Source organism: Aythya ferina (assembly GCF_964211825.1).
Source record: "Aythya ferina genome assembly, chromosome: 3".
Lineage (NCBI taxonomy): Eukaryota > Metazoa > Chordata > Aves > Anseriformes > Anatidae > Aythya > Aythya ferina.
The window spans coordinates 39282981-39301759 of NC_140298.1; positions in this window are offsets into that span (position 1 = coordinate 39282981).

Sequence of the window (18779 nt, forward strand, 5' to 3'; positions counted from 1 at the left end):
TGAACAAAGCGTAGGGCTGGTGAATATTTCCCATAATACAACCCTTCAGTCTTCACAAATGAACAATCCAAAACTGAAGGGCTGATACACTTGAAACCTCCAGCTCTACTGAGGAAGATGACAGTAGCTCATTATAGAGTTTCTCTCCATTTTCCCATCCAACAGTGGGTATGGGTACATGATGAGGGACACCTGGGGAGCAGTATGACTAAAAGAAGTACGTCCCGAAATACTGACTTGCAGAGTTAGTAGGATTTGGTGGGAATTCTTAAGTAAATTCTTAATTTTTTCTTATTCTTTAAGTAATTACAGGAATGCAGCCTGGCTGTTGAGCTAGAGCTACTGTTGCAAGACCAATGGTGAATTGTTTAGAAAGGGATTCTTTCAAACCACTGGTAAATACCAGCTTTTGAAGAGGCAGCAGGTATACCAAAATACAATGAGGCAGTACTAAACTGCTGCTCCAGGGAGCAGTTGCTTGTGGTTTAATACAGAATAGGTGCTGTTACTTTGGTGTGAACGAATAAAATACAATTTATTTATTTATTTACTTTTTAAAAGGGAAACAGTGTAAATAAAAGGTATAAAGACAGTCAGTTTAAATGAGATCTGTAGATTTACTTCTTAAAATGCATGCTATTGAAACATCTTAGAACACTGAATTATCTGCACATGTTCAACATCCTGGAAAACAGTATTGAGGTGTTTCCTTCAGAAGCTCTTGCTCTCAAAGAGGTACAGCCTGTTGTCAGAGGGACTGTAACCCTTGCAGAAAGGTGGTAGTAGGCAGCAGGATGGGTCTGTTCTCCCAGCTTGCTTCTATCACCTGAACTTGGAAGAGTGCGAGTCAGAGTAGAGTTAGGATTTAATCTGGAGGAGACCCTTTTGAGACAGTAAGGCCAAGGGGGGCAGGATCCTGCTCAGATCCTTGCAGGACACTTGTGACTGTTACTCTACCCTATCAGAGACATACCTGCTCCCAGTTTCACTGATTTTAATGGTCTTATTCAGAAATACCATTTACCTTTGCAGAGACTGCTCCTGCAGTCTTTAACATGGGGATCTTAATCCAATACTTAAAGTTCTACTACAAGTTGCCTAGGAGGTCTCATAGGGCCTCTACAAGCTCAGCTGGCCATGTTTTTTACCAAGATGTATGGCAGGAGGCTCAAATGAGCACCTCAAAGTCTCGAGAAGGCAGTAACCTGCCAGGTGCAGGTTGCTATTGTGTTTATTCATTTGGTTTAAAATGAGGGAACATTGGTTCCAGGTGGGATGCTCCCTCACCTCAAGCTATTGACACGGTGCCTGGAATTTGGTACTTAAGCAGGGACAGGCATACTGAAAAAAAAAACAAGAAAAAACATTGGTGTAGTTAAATTCTTAGTCCTTTGATAATGTAGGAGATATGAGGGGGAAAAGGACCTGTTTGGGTTTTGATTGCTCCCTCTCCCCTCTTTTTTTTTTCTTTCTTTTTTGTTAAATTGCACTTTGTAGTATGGAGTGTTTTCACCTTACAACTCCAAAAACTGATTGGAAAGAACAATTGTTCAGACAGTGGGGAATTCATGGAGGTTGAGCAGATAGTATTATCCAGGTGGAAAAGCAAGTACTGAGCATCTCAAAAAAGTTTCCTTGAAATTACAGGAAGTGTACTTTACGTAACTCCAGAACTAGTAGTAGAAAAGAAAAAAGAAGTAGGGAGAAATCAGCCAGTTAGAATTACAAAAAAAGAAAAAAAAAAAAAAGAAAAAAAAAAAGACAGAACTTAATATTTCATGATTGTGCCAGCATTATGCAAGCAAAGGACAGCATCTTGTAAGTTAGAAACCACAGGATGGCCGTGTTGCCCTGGCTGCACAGAGAAAAGTGGAAGAAACTGTAAATACTATTGTATACAAGTTTCCCTTCCCCTTCTGCCACATCCAACATAAAAGAAGTAATCCATAACAGCATTTAGTATCACACAGCTTCTTGGTATATTCAGCTTTTTAGGCAAGCAGCCCATCACTCTACAAACTGGACAGTGCTCAGGGATGGGAGTGTTCCAGCAGATCCCCATCTTGTTAAATAGAGCTCAATCAAGCCCAGGTGAAAATGCTTGTTCTTCAAAACAGTATGCAGAGACATAGCAGTCCAGGTGAGCAGTGAGGAAAGTGAAGGTAAAGGTTTTCCTGAAACCTGCCTTGCTGTCTGCTGCAGGGCGTGCTGCCTGGATCTCAGGGTTGCACAGAGCCATGTGTCTGTAAGGCCTGGGTGCTGCCATGCTGTGGCTTTCAGCTTTGTGGCGGCGGGCTGGGAAGCCAGGAGCCTGGGCTTTGGCTCCAGGCAGGTGCCCATCCACCACATCGTGCCTTGCTGCAGCTCCTGCGGCCTTTTGGCTGCCCCACCTTCCCCAGGGGAAACTTCTGGAGGCACTTGGTTGGAAATGTTGGATTTACTACCCTCCAGCTTCCTCTCCTTAAAATGCGTAAGTACGTGATTTCTTAATAGCTCACTTCTAAGGAATTTTATGCTTTCTGGAGAATGGAAATTATGATTTCTGAGCAATTCTTTGTAGCAGTTAGGAAGGGTGGAGAAGCTAGGGGAGCGCTGGTATCTGTGGTGATGGAGCTCTCTCCTGCTGCTGCTGGCATTTCATAACATCAGCAGCGTATCTGGCCTCGGGTGTGTGTTTGGATTCTAGTGTGGGAGAAGGAGAAAGAGCGAAGGAGGGAAGGCCTTCAGCCTTGGCCACTCCTGCAAATGGCACTGGGCTGTACTCAGTGCGACAGCTACGCAGCTGGTGTTGGGAGATGGTTTAGAAAAGTAAGAAAGAGAGTTCCCAGCTTGTTTGGTAAATGTGGTGACATCTGATAAATAAAACTGCTTTTGTGAGGTGAGGAGGAGCTGCTTTCAAACAAGGAGCCCTGCAGGGCAGAGCTGAGTTGAGGCTCCAAGCCTGCTCCCAGCTTTTCCCTCAGAGGGCTGATGGGGACCTGCACCCAGACTGGACAGAGCCCAGGGCAAGCCTGGGCTCAAGTTCAGCTCTCTTACCACACTTGTTGCTTTTTAAATATATATATTTTATTTTATTTTTTATTCTTTCCCCAAATCTGCTTAATTTTTCTGAAATGAAACGACTTTCTAGTTTGCTCTGTGCCTGGGTTGGAGCGGCCTGCGTGGGCTGTGGTATTTCTGGAATTAGAAGATTCTGGAAGTCTTGGAGAAATCCGATCTGTCTGAGGTGCGGTGGTGTGTTGTTGTGTTTGTTTTGTCTTTTGTTTTTTAACCATACTGAAGAAAATGGTCGAGTCTGGATAAAGATTAAACTTTGGGGCATTTGACTGGGATGAACCTCAGATTATTTATGGTTTATCATCTTTCTGCATGTTTAGGGCTGTGATGCTTTCTGTGCTGTCCAACTTACTGGTGATACTGTTTGTGTATATCTCTTACATTAGATACTGCCCTGTTGCTAGAGGTACCTTCTTATCAACATCTACTGGAGCTCTTATTTCTTTAGCATTTCTGGACTTTTTAGAGAATTTTCTTTCTGAACATAAACGAGGGAGGAAAAAGGGATAATTCTTAATTAAACAGGATATATTCCCTTGAATCATCCCAGTCCCTGGTGGTGCTCACTCCAAAAGTTGTAACTTTGGCCAGGGAAGAAGTGCTCTCTTCTTTCAGGTGCAACAGGGATTTAGCTGCGGATGAAGCTATTTTCCCCATTTCTTTCTGCCCTCATTCTGCAGGGGGTGTACTGAGCAGGGTTGGCACAGAAGGTAATATGGAGAAATGTCTGTTTCCCAGTAAGTACTAAAGCCTCTGGCTGCTGACTCTTGTGCCCAGCCACCATCACCGCTGCTACATGGTTTTCCTCCAACCAAGTGCACGGCCTGCCACTGTCCTTTGACCCCACACCCTAAGGGTGTCCCATGCTGGCAGGTTTCCTTTGTTTGTGTCAGCCACTATGCCTGGCTTTGGTGTCTTACTGTGGTCTTGCCAGCTCTGATTCAGGCATACTTATGGGAAAAGCAGTTGGGAATAATTGTATCTTCAAGTGGATGTTCAGCAGCTTTAGTGGTCGTTTCCTTCCATCATTGAATATACTAAACTGTCATCGACTCGTTTCCAAATGTGTAGTCATCAATGGGCATTTTAAGACCTGTTGTGTTAAGGTGAAACTCCATTCCGCTTTATTTGACCTAAGATATGCATAAGTGCATCAAGACCTATTTGCTGTATTTCTTTGCAATGTGTTATTCTGAGCATTAACCTCATCTTTCTGTTTATTCCCTTATGGAAAATATGTGGCCCAGTGTTATTCACAGGAACGCTGGATTTTGGTAGTGGGCAAGCTGTACCCTGCTCCAAGTTATGCAGAGCAGTTTATTGATCTCATGATTGTAGAAAAGAAAGAGTTGCCTGTGTTTAGCTGGGCTGGTTTATATGTGGCTGTATACATTCACACATACATATTTGTTTTATGTGTTTATATATTTAAATATAGATTATATATTATAAATACACATGAAATAAATAGACAAGTACTTAATAATAGCAACATGAGAATCCTGCTGTCTGTTTGGCTCCAATCTGGGCAAACAGCCTGGCACATTATGAGACACAAGATGCTCATAGAGGTAATGCTTCTTGTGTCAGGACAGATAGATGGTGTTATGAGTGACTAATCACTTAACTGCACAAGCCAGTGACTTGTGAAAGGCTGTTTCATTATCTCAGTCATCAGCTCTGTTTCCTGAGGAGTCCTATGTAAAATCATCGTTTTTCTGATAGTGTTTCCCTTGTGCTACGTGATGTTCTCTCATCATGCTGTGTATTTTGCTGACAGGTAACGCATACCACTTATTGCAGGCCCATGAATGAGACAGTTATGACTGCATCCTCTTTAAAGTCATTGTCAATATAACAAGTGATGTTCAGCACTTGACTACTGCATTATTTTCTGCCAGTAGAATTCCCAGCAGATGCTGATGTGCTGTTCAAGGTGAGCTTTTGTATCACTTGTAAAGGGGTAGAAGAAACATCTATGGTTCTGAGGCAAACTTCCTGCATCTGAAAAATGTTAGTGTGTATCTGACTTGTATTTCCAGGGTTTTTATACATGAACATCTATTAATCACTTGGTAACTGCCAGGCATCTGATTCTGCTCCATGGCATTTCCTTGGAGTGGCAGCTTTACCATTCTTGATGCAATTTATTTCTAGTCTAGTTCAACTTTGTACATGCCATGCCCCAAAATGATTAACTTGCCAATCTCCTAATTACTTAACCTGGAGTGCTGGATTTTGCTTGGCATTGCACAGCTCTCAAGCAATTGCTGTTCTGGCTCGTCTCTGCACACTCAGGAAGATTTCATTGTGACTTTTGTTCCCCTGTCAGCGCAGGAAACTGAGAACTACTCCTGTACCAGTAACAAGGCTGCTTCACGTGTCAGTCTATGTTGGAACAATCTTCACAGTAGGTTTCTTCTTCCTATTAGACACCAGGTAGGCTGTATCCCTATATTTTCACTGTCTGATATTGAAATAAGTGGAGAGATTGGGTGTTGACTTAGATCTAGATGCGCTTGCTTTTGGACAAACTGTGGTGGTTGCCATGATGAATACTTGATCATTGTTGTGTCAGTATTGAGATGAGGTGACCTCATCATAAGCCAGTTCCTAGGTAGATGTGATAGATTTGCATCTGCTGGCAGGATTACAATACTCACCTGTCAATCTGCAGTACTATACTGGAAACCAGGTTAGTTTAAGAAGAGTATGCCGTTTCCCCTCACTCCTTCTCCTTCCTTCCATCAAGTGACTCATCCATGGGACATGAGAAAGGTTGGTGTCTCCTGTACATAGATTTGGTGGTTATAATTGGTGCGTGGTTTGTCACTGGTTATCAGCTTGGCTGTGGACTTGCAGCACTTACATGTTATTACTGGTGCCACCTCTAAGAAGGGGTTATTCAGTTGTCATAGATTTTGGGAGAGTAGTTCTTTTGAAGGATTTAAAGATGCTGGAAACCAACAAGAGGTCATCGTGCCTGCTTCTACTTCTGGAAACTGCTTCTACTATTGGAAACTCTTGAGATTTTGCTTGTAAGGGGAAGCCTAACTTTTTGATTCAAGTGCGTCTGCAGTCTTTGTAGCTGGGCTGCAGGATTTTGTCTATTCCAGTGACCTGAAGAAAAATCCTATTTTATTCCTGGCACTTGTATCTCTCTGGAAGTTTTTGACTGCAGTTAGCATATGCAGGGTGTTTTGAGCTCTTGTAGGTACAAATTGGGCCTTAACGCGGAGAAAGTGCATCCCCGCATTGGAATTGCACCTGGAGTGATCCTCAGTGCATGGCTGCAAGGGAGACCACCTGAGATGTGACCTGTTATAAGCAGGCACCCTTTGAAAAAGCAATGGATGTCATTAAATGTGAGAGTGGGAAGACAGTGGCTCACTCTTTCACTTGCTGCCTCAATATTTCTAATGCTAGTTCTGGGGGAATCTGCACTTGTTCAAAACTTATACCCAGTGTCTAGTGTAGAAGATAGTGGTGTGAGTATTGGGACATGGGCTTTAGGCTGCTGGACTATTATTTTTTGTCATCTTGTCCAGACTTGCCTTTCCCTTTGTTTATTTCTATTTAGTATAGACAGCCCACTGCATACCCGCTTCTTCAAAGCATTTTGAAAGCTACAGGAAAAAATGAATGTTTGTGTTTCTTCTCTTACGGGCATATTCACTTCTACAGCTGTTAAGATACTGGAGGTGCGCACCTTTTGGGGCTAAATTATGTGAACTGCACATCTACATGAGAGTAGCCAACTGCTGTTACTGCAGACAGTGTCACAATTCTGGTGAATAAGAGAGAAGCTGTGTAGCATAGTTTTAGGAGAGGAAGCCTTATACCTAGAGCAGGAGCTACTACACTCTGATGGGAAGGAGGTAGAAAAATTAATTATTTTATTTCCCGATTCAGCATTGTTAAATTGGTGTGCATATGCACCCACAAATACAGAAAGCAAGCGCAGTCTCCAAAGCCTTGGTAAGAATCTTGCAATTCTCTCAGGACTTAAGGTGGAGATTAAGCTCTGTTTTGCACATTTGGGATGCAAAAACATTTTGATTGTCTGAAACAAAAGAGACTTGTTGAGTTCTTGGTTTTTATTACCACTGTGTTTTGTGACTCTAGGTCTTTGCTTTCCAGTGACCCTGTGTCCCAGAGAATAAGCCTTCTAATGTTGATGATATATTAAGATTAGTATTTATCCTCAAAATACATAAAAAGGAATTATGACTTTGGCATAACAAGTGAAAATAAATAGGTAGGGGAAGCTATTATTTATTTTTTCAACACTTGCATTCTGTGTATGGCTTCATAAAGTGGACTTTTTTAACATTAATTCATCTTTTTTAACACTCCAGTACCCCACTGGTTTGTTCTTAAAATACTCCTTTTTGCACAGCAAGCTGAGTGCTTTGCAGACCACCCAGAACAACTGTACTTGAGCTGCAGGCCACATCGAGTGAATGAGCATTTATTTATTTATTTACTAAGAATCAGGAAAAAAAAATATATTTTAATTAAAGCTTTTATTTTATATGTGAGATCTTAGGGGATTAGGAAAGGGAGTGGCTGCTCTCCTCCTTGTATTTACTAAACCCACAGGGGGTATTTAGCCTGAGCTCCTTTGAGCTCATGTTTGTCTGACACAGCTCACTGATGCTGAGCAGGTATAGGCTGCATCTAGGGAGTAATAGATGGTTTTGTCCATGCTAAGGGACTGATGCCTGCTCCCTGTTTTGCCACAGACTGATTTGGGCTGGAAGGGACCTTAAAGCCCACCCAGTTCCAGCCCCCTGCCATGGGGCTCTGTTGACAGTAGTTTAGCTGTCTCATAAATTCAGAAGACCAAGTGCTAATTTGACTTACCCACTACGGAACTTGTCTACAATTGATATTATTTTGCAGTCAACAACTGGAGCTGAAAAAAAATAAGTTTTTTTTCAAAGGTGAAAGCCCTACTGCCAGTGTTCTCCATGGCTTAAGGCTTGAGGCCTGAGAAGGGCTGTCCCCTGTGGCAGCCCCGTTGCTTGTAAGGCTGTTGTTAAGAGCAGCCTAGCAAGTTATTGGGGAAATTCATGGTGCTCTGTAGGATTTCTAAATGTGTTTCTCTCTGTCAAACACATGACACGCTGATGAGGAGTTGCGTGGACATGAAAACATCAGCTTAGCAGCAACAAGTTGCCTATAAAGCCCTCTTAGATCTCCACAGGGGCAGATGTAGAGAAACAGCAGATGAGGATGCTGAGCCTGCTCCTCACTGAGGGGGTCTCAGAGGCTCTCATGAGAGAAGGACTGACTCCAAGGTGGGCCTGCCTTGCAAAGGGAGAAGGGAAAGGCCATTCTTCATTGCTATATAAGCGTTCCTCAAGCAGGTGGTGTGGAAGATGCTGGGCTTGGTTTCCACCATGTTTCAGTGGTGGTGTCTGTGTGTGGAACAAATAGCAACGTGACCACTGCCATGTGCATGAGGTAGCTCGGGGTTAGCTCTCCTCACCAGCACTGGTGTTTGAGGTGTCCTGCGGCCTTCATCTGTCCTAGGGAGCCTTTAGCTATGGAAAGGCCTAAATCAAAGGTGTCACCGAGCTGGTGTTGATGAGGAGGCGAGCTGTTGGCTGTGATGTCCTGTGGCCTGTCACGCCATGTGGGGCACGGTGCTTTCCACAGAGCACTTCCAGGCAGCTGCCCCTTCTGTGCTGCGGGCAGCCAGATGAAATGGGGCATTTCTCAAGGCTATGTGAATAGATGGGTTTGACTTGCTTGTTGATCATGACAGGGACAGCTGTACGTGTTTCACGATGGGAATTGCAGAAAACCCCAGTGCAGGCCTGGTGCATCTGGGAGACTAGATGTGCCACGGGCACTTCCAGCATCGATGTGCCCTGCGCTGCTCGGCTCCATCTGGGCAGCTTCTTGAACTGGATTCCTGGAATGGCTTTTGTAGCTTGTACTGGAAACAGCAAGAAGCCTCCAAATCCACTTGGCAAAGAAATTTTCTCAGCAGAGCTCAGATGTCAGAGAAGCAGGTTGCAGTTAAGTTGCCATTTGTGCTGAATGTCTCTCACTGTGGGGAAAGGGAGGAGAACTATTATTTTGAAACCTCTCTTTGGGTGATGATTGATAAGAGCTGTTCATCACAGGGAGACTAATCCAGGAGTCAACAGGTGCCTCTTGTGGATTCTGCAGCCAGTCATGAAAAAAATGAGAGCACAACAGGTTATTCCAATTTGACATGCAGCGCCTGGGAACAACAACCGACAAGTCCCAATTTGTGTCCAGCTGCTCAAAAACTACCACCCAGCTTGGTATTATCCTTCTGCCCTCAGGGAACTTGTCTTGTGAAAAGAGTTATTGATGGCTGATCTCAGCATTCCTCAGGGCTGTGCTCATGGTGGAGTATCTGCCCAAGGTTCTGATTTCAAAGTAAATGATCTCCGGGTCATAAGTAAGAAATATTTTTTTGTGTTGTTTTTGTTGTTGGCTTTTATTTTTTAATGTATTGCCTTTGTTTATAATCTCAGTTGTCATAGGTCACTCCTTTCAAAACCTTCTGTGTGGGCAGACTGGGAGTTTGAGCCATGATTTCTAACAAAAATGATGCTATAGTATTTTCAAGTCCAGTTATATAATAGTACAGTGGGTGTTTTCATGCCCTGAGTAGTCACTGTATTTAAATCTGATTAATTATTTGCATTTCATACAACTTTCCCCATTAAACTCTACTTTCCTTATACTCCAGAAGCTTTACAGAAGGGATCTCTGCTATTCTAAGAGTTAGTTTTCTGTGCTTCAAATCGGGCAAAGGCTTCTGAATTGTCACAGAGTTTATGTGCTGCTGCCTGCTTGTGCTGCCCTCCTTCCCAGGACCCCGCTGTGGGAAGCTGGGCAGCTTTGTTCTGCAGTGAGCTCACTGCCTGGGCCCCATCTCACGACATGTGCATGCAGCTGATGTCTAGGTGCTGCGTGGGGGGTGGTTTGGCTTCCTAAGCATAGGTGTTTAATGCCATTTATCCATCTTAGCGTATGGGCAGCTAAATCTGGCATATCTAAAAACCCTACATAAACATCTCAAGTGCATCAGGGCCACTCAGATGACCCTAAATGCCAACATACTGGCATTTTCGTGTAGGTAATATGGATAGTGGTAGGAGGCTGGACTACAATAATAATAATTATGCCTTGTAAGCAAGGGGTAGCAACAGTCATCTTTGCTTCTCAGCAGGTCTGTGCTGGTTAATACTAGTTTCCTTTCCACTCCTCCCATTTCCCATTCTCAAGACAGGGGTTGGTGGACCTGCACTTCTGGAGAGGCATTTTGTCCTAGCTTACTTTCTCTTCTCAAAAAGAGACATCAGGTATTTAGTCCTCGCGCTGCTCCCAGGAGCAGGCACTTACTGTTTGTATTCCCTCTCTGTGCAGGTTGTTTATATAAGTATCTCTGGATCATGCCTGTACGTATTAATCTCTGTAACCCAGAAAAGAAAACACAGTATTGCCAGCTACATGCTTGTAGTTGCATCATTATTAATCACCTGTAGCTATTGCTGTCTGAAAAGCAATTCTAGTGGAGTTATTCATGGCTTCTTTGTGTTAGGCAGCCTATAAACACAAATGAGAGATAATCCTGTTTTGATGAGTTGCAATCTAAATAAACAAACTACACAAAGCATGGAAGAAAGCAAAACTGTGAAATGCCGTAGTATATACAAATCCTTAATCTGCCTGCTCTTCAGCTCCACTTCTGTAAAATGGGCTAACAGTGTTATCTGATCCTCCCTGTTTAGGCTGCAACTCCACCAGAACAGGGATTAGCTTCTCGATGTTGTTGTTTTGCACTTGTGTGCTTCTGCCATGCTGAGTGTAAAATGCCCGGATTATGGTGAGGAGCTGGGGGTACCGCTGCACAGACAGCGTGTGTGGAGGGGGTGGTGGTGGATATTTTTCAGCTCAAGGAAAACTGTGGGAAACAGGCATATGATCCATGTGACACTAATTGTTACCTCTCCTTGCATCACTTGGTCTACATACACAAACTTGTTCTTCTGCCTTGAACTCTGCTTATGTAAAAAATGTGAGATGAGGGTTACAAATGCCATTCATACTATAATAGAATCCAAGGCTTTGTGTAAAGGAATACAAATTCCTAGGTCTAATTCTTAAATTTTAGGAAACTTAAAAACAAACAAACAAAAAAAAAAACCTTCAGGAGTTTTCTGCTGTTTGTTTTTTGAGATAAGCATGTTAAAATTACTGATCTACGCAACAACTGGTCCTTGTGTGTGGTATCGTCTGTATTTTAAGAGATATTTTCACAGGAAAAAAAAAGACCCTATTTTTTTCAAAGAAAGAAAACATCTGGATGCAGGGATCTTCAGAGATATTTTTTTTCACAAAATAAATAAAGCTAATCATATTCCTTTCCTCACTGTAGCTGTTCTTGAAATGAGGTGTACAGTGCTCTTTAAAGTGTTCAACTACCTTTCTTGCACCCATGTAATCTGTGATTTAAAACTTAGGTAAGCTGCTTCTGCCAGTGTTTGAAAACTGAATAATTTGTAAACGCTGAAGTTGTGGGAGCCTTGGCTGGATGGTGTTCAGAGGGCCCCATATGCTTTTGTGAAGCTGGAAACAAATTCGTTCAGTCAGTCAGAGGGGAAAATGTGCTGTCTGAGTGCTTGCACATCAAGGTGGGGAGGCTGGATCATAGGGGCAGCCCAGAGCATGCAATGTGGGGGCAGCTCTGGCCTCAGAGCCCCTTAATCCGCCCCACAGCACTTCTAGGGGATCTCTGTCTGTGGGATGGGGCTACTGGGAGTGAGTGGAGGCTCATTCCTTCCTTCACTCCACCTCAGCAGCAGCTCCTCTGCTTTGAACCTTGTGCGATGCCTCATCCCTCGTTCGTCTCTGTGGGACCGGGTGGCGAGATGAGCAGCTGAACGCAGCAACACTCCCTTGGGCACAGCTCCCTGTACTCGGTGGGAGCTTTGCCAGTGCAAGACTGGATCCCAGTGATGGAAAAGGCTTACATGGGGGGAAGGAGCAGATCAATGTGCTATTGTTCCCTATGCTATATTTAAACGCATGTATTTCATGGAAATTTAAAAATTAAACTTGTAGACCACATGTCTCCATACCCTGTATGAATAATTGGGGCTATTGATTTACTGCAGTGGTGCAAAGCGCCCGTTGTTCAGGACGGGGCAGTGGCTTTCCTATCTCATCTTCAGAAATGGCGATGAGAGAGTAATTGCAACAGCACCACACAAAGGTACTTATTTTTGCAGAGATGATGGGCCAGGCTGAGGGTGAAGGGAGCTCTGCTTCTTCCTTCCCCACCTGGGCTCCTGCTCTGACTCGAGTTTTAATTTATTTTGTTGGTTTAAATTTGTAGTGAAGATGTGGATTAATTTCACGTGCCTGGTGATCGTTAAAGGACAGCTGCTCTTTGCCACTTCCCTTTAGCAGATAAATGTGTCTTTGTTATTTTTTTGTTTTCACGCATTGGTTTTGTATTTATCAGTTTTTCTAATTAAAAAACAACAACAAGAGATGAATGGATGCTGTTTCTGAAAGGAAAAAAAGCCCACTACCCCTGATACAGACAGTCAGTGTCATTTTGCTGATGGGATGCTTTGCTTTTAAGAAAATCTGGCATTTGAGCTGTTCCTTGGCTTTTGAGAGGAGCCAAATGCATAATTCACTCAGCCTCTGTGCACCACTTTTGAATTCTGCTGTGGCTCCATTTGCAAGAGAATAGCGGGGAGGATGTACAGTGGCTACTCTCTTGCATTTGTGACACAGAAAGCAGGAGTGTTGGTTTGATTAACTGTAGGCCTCTGAAAAGACAGATGAAAAGTGGCAGAATGTAAATGAACTCTCTCCCAGTGAGTCTGATTGTTCGCCATCCCTTGCGGCTAATGGCCCGTGACACCAAAAACAGTTCCTTGCAAACTCGTATTGTGTAAGCTGTTATCAGTGAACTCCGAGGGCATACCTATGATTTTGGAGATGCACCTTTAGCAACGCAGAAATCCCCTCCAGGCTGGGGCATGAAATGAGCACGGTGGCTGTTTTTGGGGTGATACCAGGGGTGCCCCTTTAGGCGGTCGGTTCTGGGGCACCTGCAGTGGATGCCTGCGTGCACAGCTTCACAGGAGCCGTTACTGAAACCTGAGCTGCTGAGTGTGGTCTTACTGTGGCTTAGTGTTAAAAGCCTTGTTTTGCTTGCCCAAGATTCATTCGCTTGCAGCTGTAAGGCTTTAGCTAGTGTAAACAGCTATCCCTGAATGGTGCCTGTTGTCTGTCTTAAGGTTTGAGCTTCGTTTCCCTGGTTCCCAGGCTGGCAAGAAGGCTGTGGAAGGTGGATGGTGGAACCACCAGAGCAAGGCCAAAACGTCCCTTCTTGCTCAGGCATGCAAGTGAAAGAGGTCGCTGGAGGGGGAATTGCCACGACTCTTGCTTTTGGGGTGCAAGGAGGCTACATGGGAGACGTACCCATTTTCCGAAGAACCTCAGGTGCCCAGTTGAGAAAACTAAGAGAAAAAGGTTTCCTGCTGTCCCATCCAGGGCATCAGAAATTAAGTGGCACTGAGGTGACTGAACAGGGAGCAATATGGAGTGTGCTACAAAGAAGACAACAGATCAGAAGTGTACAGAGAATCTGCTGTACATCTGGATGTCTTGGCTTACTTTGCAGTGAGTTTGAGCTACATAGCTTTGTGGTTTTTTTTTTGTTTTTTTGTTTTTTTTTTTTTTTACTATATTTGTCCTATAAAGTTACCAGGGATGGTGTTCTTCTGCTTTCTTCTACCAGATATTTTCCAAATATGAAAACTTATTTTTTTCCTCATGGTCCAACTCCAAAGAAAATCTCCTTCACTTCTCTTAGCGTAGATGTGACCACAAATTGTTACCTGCTGTGTAGCGATGGCAAGCAATGGAGTATTAAGCAAAATCACCTTAGACACCTGATAGAGCTGCATTTCACTAGTGGGTCAATGTAAAACATTGTAGAGTTGTTAGGATGGGTGGCAGGGATATTTTGATAATGGTGTGAAAATCCCAGGCACCCCACTGCTACAGAGGGGAGATGCTGAGGTGGTATTGCTAACAGGGCTTATACTTCTGAGAGCAGCCTCTAACTGGGAAGGTAAAACGTGTGTGTGCTTGAAACCCCTGGAGCAGGCACAAGGACAACTTCTGTTCACACAGGGCTTGTGAGGGGCACAGACTTGGGATCCTCAGCATTGAAAATGCTCAGCCATCAGATGCTCAGAGTTGTGACTGGTGTGACTTGAGCCATGCGATGCCTTCCTGTTGGAACTGCAAAGTTTAAAGCCAACAGTAGGTGATTCAGAGCACCGGCGGGGCTGGGGTCCCTGGCACCTCTGCAGAGCTAAATGTCCCCCATGGTATTGGCTTGTGGTGCTCCTGCTGGGTGTCCCTTCAAGCCCCGGGTCTGCACCCTCTGCCAAAAGCAGTCCCAACATCTCCCTGCCCCATGCACATCACCAGCCTGTGCCCACACTGATATGCCTGGAAGATGCCTTAGGAAACAGATCCAAAGGAAACCAGCTCAGCAAATACGGCCCGAATACTGGGCTTTTGCTGAGGCTGGCTCCCCTGCTCCAGTTTGCTGTGTGGCCTCTCGGTTGTTTGTGCTGGTCTTGATGTGGGGTGAGCAGCTGGATGGGACCAGGCTGTGTGCTCAGGATCAATGTGGCCTTATTGCTGCCCTCGAGATGCTTGTGAAACTAGGCTCTAGATTTGCTAAAATGTGGTTTCCTGTTTTTTAGTGAAGTGTTCGCTTTTCTTCTCTGGCATCCAGGGAAGAGCATGAGTAGCTGTAGCCTGGCCAGCAATGTTCACCACGGCACTGAGCCTACAGGATAATTAAACACCAATAGAGAATAATGTTGCCCCAAATCAATTAAAAACACGTGGAGTTACGTTAAAAGAAACTTCCTTTTATCTTTTAATCTGGATTACTCATTGTTCATGGACACTGCAGTATGAGAAGGTGATGTGCAGCCTTGTCTCTGAGACGGCCATTCCTGCCGCAGAGGAGGACCTTGACAAACACATTTGCATCAAAATGCAAAGTCCTGGTGTGTAAGTGGTGGGTCTCTTCCAGTTATCACCCAGACATCCCAGGCAAGCTGGGGCACTTGCATTCTTATTTCACGCTTTCTTTTTCAGGAGAAAAACAAAACAAATGCCAAACCTGGGCAACGAACCTAGAATGTGTTAGATCAATGCAGACACCATGAAAAATAACCAGGACATGCCTTTGTGGCTTTTGATGTAGCTATGGCTCTCGCTGAAACTAACAGATGCAAAAGCTAACTGCCAGATATCCAGCACGTGTGCCAATACCAACAAACCTGCCAGATGCCTGGCAGCTGGTCTTGCCCCAACTCCAGTGGCTCTCTTGCACATAGATTGCCTTTTGAACAACAGCAGCGACTTTCTTGAGCTATCTCGTGAAAGCATCTTCCTATAAATACAGTAAATAATTTTTAAAAGTTAGTGACCTACCACGTTCAGGTAAGCAGGATGCTGAACCCTTGCTAATCTATAGCCAGAATAAGTCCAGTGTTGTGGGGCATAGTTCAGTTGCAGGAATTAGGTGGTCTGCAATTCAGAGTGTAAATGGTCATTCTGTCCTCCTACAGCAAGAGCTATGTCTAAGCCACCTGGACAGGTTGGAGAAAAAAAAAAAAAACTATTTGGATTTTTATAAACAAAGCTTTTGCTGTTCCAGGCTATGATGCTGAAAGGAAATCAATGTTTTTCCACCAAATGTGGTTTTATCTGGCCAGAATAAACAGTTACAACAGGATATCGGTGCTATATTTATTAATGTCTTCTCTAGCTTTGACATTCTGGGAAAAATTACCTGAGATAGGCAGGAGAAGTTCAAAAAAAAAAATGTATTTTTCCTTCCTGTTTAAGCTTCAGTTAGATACCTGACAGTTTAAACAGCACACCTGGAATATGCCATGCAATAATAATCCTTTAAAAAAAAAAAAAAAAAAAAAAAAAACCCTGCAGAAATACAGTTCATGGTAGGATAAAAATATTCCCTGAAGAAGAGTGTATAACCTGAGCGTGTGAGGAACAGACTCAACCTACTGTTAACTCGATGCTGATATTTCAGCAACTTCAGGCACTGGGCTGTTTCATTCATTTTTGGGAAACAGTTTCTCTCTGTTCATTGTGGGGCGGGGGGTTGACTTGTAGCTCTGTGAGCTTCATTTCCAGGTTCTTTCAGGTCAGGTTGCATGTAGACCAGTGTCACATTAACGAGGCTGTGTTTTCCCTGGGATGCTCCAAGATCTTCCTTGAAGGGCAAGAATCGCTACGGGTTATGTTGTCTTTTAGTGGGTGTTTGGCACCGTGGAGAGACAAGTGGTTGTTGCTGTATGTTATGCCCCTAATCCTCTTGAATCTGTCACTTCCTTCTGTGGTTTTACTGTCAGCATGCTCACATGAGGAGATCAGACAGCTTTATTAACAGTCTGAACTATTTTATCACTTTGGTTCTTGCTTATAAGTCTTACAAGTTTTTTCCAAATACAGACACCAGTGCTACAACTGAATTCTTGTGGCCAAACCACCAAGAACAGCTTGGTGATCTCTGTGAGGGTACAAAGATTCTTCATAAAGGTCATAAATCTACAAATTTACGTAGGTTTCGTGGACATCAGGGGTAGGTGCATCAGTTTTGGCAAACCAACGGTGCTACAGGGCAATTTACAGAAAGAAATTGGAAAATGAATACACCTTTCTAATTGCAACTTCACGTGTGGGTTCTGTTGTGCTTAATCTGCTACAAATCCTTTTCAAGTCCTCTTTTTTTAACTTTTTTTTTTTTTCCCCAACTTTGTACTTAACCAGACTAAATTATACCACTGCAGCTAGAGTTTTTGAAGCACTTTTGCTTACTTTAGAAGGTATGAGGAGGAATGCTTTGAAAAATCACTATTGTTATTATACAAGTCCCTTTTAGGTAAAGGTAACTGTAGCAGTCTAGTTGCTCTGTGTTTGAAATATTCTATCAAAACCCCCATTTGCACTTCAACCCACCTTACCAAACACCCTGAAAATGAAAGAACCCATTCAGGGCTGTGGTCCTGCCAAGCTGTGGCAATGTGTGTTTCCCAGGACCTTATTTACGAACAAGTTTCACCTTCCCAGACTTGTAAGAGATTCAAGAATATGAAATTTTCAGAAAGGATAAAAAGAATCACTTATTTGCTTGCCCTGTGAGGAACGGTTTAGCAAGATCACTGGGAGGTGTTTTGCATGTTGAATGAAGACTGAAAAGGAGCTTATTTACCCCTAAAGTCAAGTCTGTTGCAGAACTGGAAAACATACAACTTGAAATGCTGCCCTAGAGTCAAGGGCCTTAGCAAGTCCACTGACTTGAGGAAACACACAGAGTAGGGTTTGGTCTTGAGCAACCCAGTTCCTCATGCCTAAACCAACTTGAACAGTAATTATTTTACTAGAAAGACTTTTTTTTTAATATCTTCTGAACTGCTAGTGCTATTCCTTTTTGAATACTTTTAAATGAAGCACAGGGGAGGCAGTCAAAGGAAACACATCTGAAATTGATATTCAAGTGTTCTGAAGTTATCTGATGTTTTTTCTGTTCTGCATAAGGGTGTACAGAGGTAATGAGCCTGTACTTTGATATGCTGGGGTACTGCTAGATGCTGGGGCAAAGCTGATGAAATTACTGGGCCAATTCCTGCTGGCATATGGCAGTAATGGATGGACTCAGATTATTTTTTTCTCATCTGTTACTTGCCCTCTGTTTTTTGCTTAGCCTCCCTGCTTTACAACTGTACCAACTTGATCCTTCCAGTTGCAAAAGTCCTGGTAGGAGCCTGGAGGGTAGGAGTTATCCCCAACTCCTCCAGTTGCCTCCAGAGTGCTGGTCTGTCTGTGTTCCCTCTGCTCCCAGCCTGCCATCGGCAGACTGTGTGGGTAGAGCTGAGCAGCAGGTACCAGTCCTGCAACATCATCCATCAGGAGCAGAAGCCATCTAGCAACCACCCGTGGAAGCTTTTATCCTGCCTCTGTACTGATTGGAGCACATGGGGATGGTGATTGAATAGCTCAGCATTCATCTGCCTCCTGGTAGTAGGAATGGCCTCTGCAATTGCCCTCTTGTGAAGGCTGTCTACGACTGCAGAGAGCTGGAAACCTCATCAAACATTGAAGCATGATGCTGAAAAACAAAAGGCACTTATCAACACAGGCTGCCTCCAGCCTTGGGGCAGATAAAGGGGACTTTTTGCTGGCTTACTTCACAGGAAGGTTTCTCTGAATTCTGGGAAATAAGAGATAATTTGGGTGTTTTAGAATAGTTCAGTTGGAAGGACCTTCAAAGACCATCTAGCCCAACTGCCTGACCGCTTCAGGGCTACCCAGAAGTTAAATCATATTATTGAAGGCATCCAAATGCCTCTTGAACACTGACAGGCATGGGGGCATCAACCATCTCTTACAGGAAGCCTGTTCCAGTGTTTAACCACCCTTGTGGGAAAGAAACTTTCCAACATCAAGGTCTGTGCACTAAAACTGTGAGTGACAGCAGGGAAGTTTAGGCAAACAGCTGGGATGTGGAGAGCTAGGTTTGTTCTCCTGAGCAAAAGAATCACAGAACGGTTTGGGTTGGAAGGGACCATAAAGCCCATCTACTTCCAACCCCCTGC